Source organism: Euprymna scolopes, chromosome 33, assembly GCF_053919585.1.
Source record: "Euprymna scolopes isolate OS-2025 chromosome 33, ASM5391958v1, whole genome shotgun sequence".
In the NCBI taxonomy this organism is placed as follows: domain Eukaryota; kingdom Metazoa; phylum Mollusca; class Cephalopoda; order Sepiida; family Sepiolidae; genus Euprymna; species Euprymna scolopes.
In genome coordinates, this window is record NC_136514.1 from 70,166,971 (window position 1) to 70,173,059 (window position 6,089).

Genomic DNA, 6,089 nt, shown 5'->3' on the forward strand with positions numbered 1-6,089 from the left:
GTAATGGTCAAGTCAAGAAGTTTGTCAAAACTTGAGGCCTCCTGAAGACGAGAGCCATTCATTTCAATTGATGCCAGATGTGGATCAGAATGTTGATGATGTAAAGAGAGAAGCTTGGTTTTAGATGCATTAAAAGTAACCAGCCACTCCTTTCCCCATTGTACTACGTGCTCAAGATCAGAGGAGAGAGAATTGGAGAGAACTTGGTCGTTTACTGTCTTAGATGTGCTACCATAAATGGTAGTGTCATTAGCATAAATGTCTACAAATGATGTAAGGATGTGATTTGGAAGATCATTAATGTAGATCAGGAAAAGAGTTGGGCCCAGGATGGACCCCTGAGGGACACCGGCATTAATACTGTGAGCTTCTGATTTTTGCCCCTCAACTACTACTCTTAAGAACCTATCAGAAAGAAATGATTTAATAATTGAGAAGACATTTCCAGCTATACCATAGCTAGAGATCTTATGAAGTAAACCTTTATGCCATACCCTATCAAAGGCCTTAGATATGTCAAGAGCAATTGCCCTAGAACGGTGGCCTCTGTCGAGAGATTTGCTAATCCTATGCGATATAACTGTAAGCACATCTGCTGTAGATCTAGCAGAACGGAAACCATATTGAAACCATGTTTTGACAAGCTTCTGGGCTTGACCTTTACTCCTGATCTTAAATGGAACACATACATTAAATCCGTTGGCAAGGCTGCTGGAAAAATGGTGGGATCATTCTATCGATCCAGAAGATATCTCACTGCTGAAGCAATTCTCCATCTATATAAGAGCCAAGTACATCCAAGGATGGAGTACTGTTGCCACATTTGGGCAGGAGCTGCTAGAAAGGATTTATTCTGCCTTGATAGAGTTCAAAATAGACTTCGTAGCCTCGTAGGGGATGTCCTTTTCTCTTCCCTGCAACCTCTTTCTCACAGAAGAGATGTTGCGAGTTTGTCTCTGCTTTATCGTTATTTTCATGGCAAGTGCTCGGCTAAGATCCAATCTATGATGCCACTCGCCAAACTTTCACAAGAAACACCCGTCTAGCAGAAAACACTATCACTAATTTCCGCCACTCTTTATCTGTGCTTAAACCTAAATGTAGAATCAATGAGCAAAGCTTCTTTCTTAGAACTGCACGTTTTCCTGCTTTCCAGCTGACTACAATCTGGTTGTCTTCAAGTCTAACGTAAACAAGTTTTTGATGAGGCGTTCCATTACTAACGATTACTATATTGTTCAATTTCTACTGTACACTCTTTAACCCTTATCCTCGAGTGGCCTCTTGGCCTTGATAAGTGGTGATGCCTATGTACATATATATATATATATATATATATATATATATATTTGCAGTGTGTATTTAATTATGTTAAGAATATGCTAAATAATTTTCTATATAATATATATAACAGCAAAAATATCCTGGATTTTGCTGTACATTTGGGTACCAGCTTCGTGGGCACCCTTCCACTAAGTGGATGTTGTAAGAGCAACTATTGTCTAAGATGTTTAAAATATATATGCATATATAATCCTATAATTTTATTTGTGTATTGACATTCATATTAAAAACCCGTTTTTCTATTTATTTAAAAAGAGAATACAACTTTGTTATATATGGGTCGTGGAATTGCATTCATCTGCAAAAGATCTAGCTAATTTGCATATTCTTTTAAACATTTATTTTAATTAATTCTGTATTAGTTTTTTTTAGTTTTCTGGAAGGATGATCATCTTTAGTTAACTATTACGTGTAGTTATATCCATGCAGATATTCTACATGATTTATACTTGTGTAATATTTGTGTCAAAAGGTTATAGTAAACATAAACCTCTTTCAATATGTCTATATATATTTATGTATGTGTATATATATTTATGTATGTGTATATATATTTGTTTAAAAAAATTTTCCTACCGAACTCCTCTGTCAGTTTTTGGTCAACAGACATGAAACTTAGTGTATAACATATTCGAACCCATGCAAAACTTCACATTTGGGTTTTAGCCGGGCAAAATTGATGCAAAAGTGTGAAAATTATAAATGCAGTTAGATGTTGAACGATGGCATTACAAATATGCATGCATAACGTAATAGCTATTGGTTCATGTTTTAATTTTTAGCCGTGCAGCAAACATATTTTCTTAGCTCGGCCATTATTATTAAAGGAAAAAAATATATCATAAGCTAAACGTTTTGGTTTTGATTCTCGGAGGTGGCGCACGAGTCATTTTTGAAAAACTTTATATATTGGGTCCAATATAATATAATAATAAATACGAAATCTGCATGATTAAATATATCATATTTAAGCGTATTTATGGTTTATGTTACTTCAGTTAACTATTTTTATTAACTGAAGTAACATAAACCAATTTAAAAAAAAAAAACAAAAAAACTTTTGATTTAAGCTAACCCACCTATTCAAACAGAAATAACACTAACAACAAACACAAATAAATAAACAAAGCAATAAAGAATTAAAGGAAAAAAATGTCCATCTATTATCACTTATAGTTTTATGAAAATAAATAAATTAACAAATCCCAAGGAAGGTCAATCCAGTGCCCCCCTTCCCACCTATCTTCCTATTCCTGACAACTGCAACACTAACATAAACACCCTAACAGCCGACTGGAAGTGCACCATCCTTACCCCCTCCTCTCTCACATCCCACTCCTACTTCTATCCTTCATAAGTTAACCGGCTCCAGCCTACTAGCGACTTTATGACCTAGATACACCAAGTCATCCCACCTAATACATATCAGCAAGAAAAAAAAAAAAAAATAATAATAATAATAATGAAGACAACTAAATAGACAGAGAATATACAAAATTAAAAAGAGATCACGCTAAAGCAACAAGTTATAAAAAAATAGATAAATAAAAATAATTAAAAAAATATATATATATACAAAAAAAATTTTTATATAAAAAAAGGAACAAAAAAACATGTTAATCGCCTAATCAGACCATACATAAATCCCCTCCTTACATTTGCTCCAAGGCTCCACACAGCTATCCAACTTCCGCTCCACCATCTAGCATGCTTTAAATCGATCTGTCACGTCTACTATTTGAAAAGGGAAGTTTTTCCGAAATTAATAATGGATATTGTCGCAGACATAACAAGTAAGACATTTGTATCCAATACAACTGAATAAATATATGTATATATAAGATATATGTATGTACTTATTGATTTGTAAATCGCCACTTGTTTTCGTCTTCTTTCACCAACAACGACTATATTTTATTCCTCGCATTGTGACAGCCTTCTAAATCTATCGTGTATGTAGGTAGCACTCTTTCATTCCATGTTATGAATGTGTTCAATAACTTTCTTTTAACACGGCCCCGTTAGTAATAAATATCAGATACTTACCGTTGTCGTCTTATTCTTTAAAGAGTCTTAAATGAATAATGATTGACTGACCTCACTAACCTGTAATGCTGAAACAATTACGACGTTTTTTTTTTTTTTTTTTTTTTAATGAATAGATGATGTCATAAATGGTGAACGGTAGCTTTTGACAACTAAAAACAAAACAATAAAGTTCATTTTATGACGTCATTTATTTTAAAGTAAATTTCATATAAATAGTCGATTCTTTTTAGTATTCTAGTTTCTTGGAGATGGTCGGTTGTGAGCCTTGGGCGGCGAGTTTGCATTTGCGGGTATTTTTAGCTGATGATCTAGTTCATGTCCTGGGTGTCTTGTTTGGACTGGGTCTGCAGCTGGATAAGAACTGGTCGGAAGTACACTCCATTGGAAGGAGATTGTCATTGAAGGGTTGAATGGAGGCATGCGCCTTTACCGATTAGCTGTACTTCGTCTGTCTGCGAAACACCTTCACGATTTCACAGAGCTCCTCTCCTCCCTTCTTTAGGAGAAGGGAAAGCATTCGCAAGGAGGTCTGTACTCCATGTCCAAGAGAGGGAGGCATTGAACTGCTCGATCTGAAATTTTACAGACATGTTAAAAGGTTGGCTTTCATGGGTCGTTCACTGGTAGAAGATGTTCTGTTCGTCCTTGTGGTTGTGAGCGTCTTTCAACCCGACCCCTCAGCTGAAGGCCATCGTAGACCGAGAAGGAAATCAAAGTTCTTCATCGAAAGCTGAGCCGCGCTTAGAACTGCACCAGGGACCAGTGGAATCGGGCACCGAGTCAGGCTTATCTCAACAAGTCTGAGTTTTCTCTGACCTGGTGGCTTGTCTAAGATGTACTACCGCTCTTTCTCAAGCTTTGCAAGCAAGGCCTAAGGCTGGATACCTTGTGTCTGCGTGGTGATGATCAAGAACTAGAAAGGGCTTAGCATGCCTTTTTCTATTGCAGCAAACTCCAGCGACTATAGGAGTATTTCAAAGAGGTAACGGCTTGCATCAACACTGAGCACTCGTTGGGCTTCGACAACGTCAATCTGTCAATGCCTAGGGGGGAAAATGTATTTTCCTAGCTATCCTAGCAGTAGTGAGAATGGTGACGTGGGTCACTTGCTTCAAAGACGTGTACGAGATGATATCTTTTTTGGATCGTGATCTGGTGGTCTTCTTTCAACATTTGCTTAAAGTGAAAATCAAATGTGATTGGAGGAGGTTGCCTCGAGTGGAGTTAGACAGAGGGTGAGTGCATAACACTATTTTGTGCATCCGTCGAGGAGCCAGGTATAAGTGTGTGTTAGGCCCCTGAAGGCGCCTAACCCCCACATTTCTTTTGCTCCCCCGTCTTCCCCCACAGGTCTTGTTTCTAGGAGGTCACCTTCCACACCTAGTTTCCTTCCCAATCTACCTATTTTTTTACGTCCACTATTAGAACCCACTCCCATTTAGAGACTGACCCACATGTTTTCGGTTTTCCGGAAAACAGTGGGAGTTCTAACATTTAGACAAGAGTTGGGGGGACATTCATCCCCAATAGGCACTTTGTTTGGTTTCACCATTTATTTTTTGGATGTTTTTTCTAGATCATCCCACCCTCCATCGTTCATTTCACACATCGTACATACGTTCATATCCATCGAATTTTACTTTTTCCTTTGCCAATTAACTTTTTACATCCCATATTTAAAAAAATCACACGCACGCATGTACATAATCTTTACAGAATTAAAACGTTTGGGGTTCTTTAAGTAGGTTTAACTCCACAGTGTGAATACAGTACAGTGGTGAAAGGTGCCGGCTCAAAGTTTCGTAGACGAAATAAAAAGCCTCTCGATTTCTCCTCCCAAATTTCTTAGGGTTTCATATCTAAGTTTGTAATTCATATAGTGATTTGAGTTTCAACAAAATATTCAGTTTTTTGGGAATGGATTTTGGGGAGAGACGGTTTTAAGGAAACGTTTTTAGGTAATACTCAAGTGTGAGGGAAAGAGAGAAAATATTACACAACAAAAGTCACAAAAGAAATATGTAATATATATTTAAATGTTGACGTTTACATCGATAAACTTTAGTTTTTAGTTTGATAGTTCATGCAAAATAAGCGGTATTTATTAGCTAAAGTAATTAAAAAGTATACTTAAGGGCAGTGGACAAATCAGAAAAGTCGTAATCAAAACCCAATTACGCAAATTATATTTCATTAAAAGAATTAATGTTTACTTGTTTTCACATCGAGAAATGTTACGACTATTAAAAGGAATAAGTTTTGACATTTGACATTGCATTTGCAGACGACAGTTAGAGTTACCGCAGTGTGTGTGCGTTAGTGTCAGAGTGAGTATGCGTATGATTGTGTGCGTATGTGTGTGTATGAGTTGAGAAATAGCTTTCCCAAGTCCCACAGGGAAGCGAAGAGTATAGGCGTAAACTATATGTGAGCTCTACCGTTCATTTTGGCTCTATTTTTTTAAGGAAATATCTGTCGTTTTATGCGTTCGAGGTTGATCGAAAAGTTAAATTTGACGGGTGTCACAATCAGGTGTGGCAAAGTATCCTCTGTTCATGACCAAGCTTCCAAACTGCACACATAATTCAAAATCAAATATTAACTGGGTGCCACTTTCGTTGATATTACATTTCACAAATTAAAATGTAATTAAATGTTAACCATTGAAAATCCAGTTTCTATTTTTCGACAAAAGG

At 36.6% G+C, this 6,089-nt stretch overlaps 1 protein-coding gene across 2 annotated transcripts in view; it reads right to left on the reverse strand.

Annotated features, from left to right (window-relative positions):
- Positions 1–3,473, reverse strand: part of LOC145258288 (uncharacterized) — a 109,113-nt gene extending 105,640 nt beyond the window's left edge. Inside the window, exon 1 of one of the 2 annotated variants that reach the window (XM_080116298.1) lies at positions 3,391–3,472. The gene's annotated coding sequence lies outside the window, so the exon portion shown is untranslated. Of the gene's footprint in view, positions 1–3,390 lie in introns of both variants that reach the window. The other variant, XM_080116299.1, reaches the window with a different exon arrangement.
- Between the last annotated feature and the right edge of the window lie 2,616 nt (positions 3,474–6,089).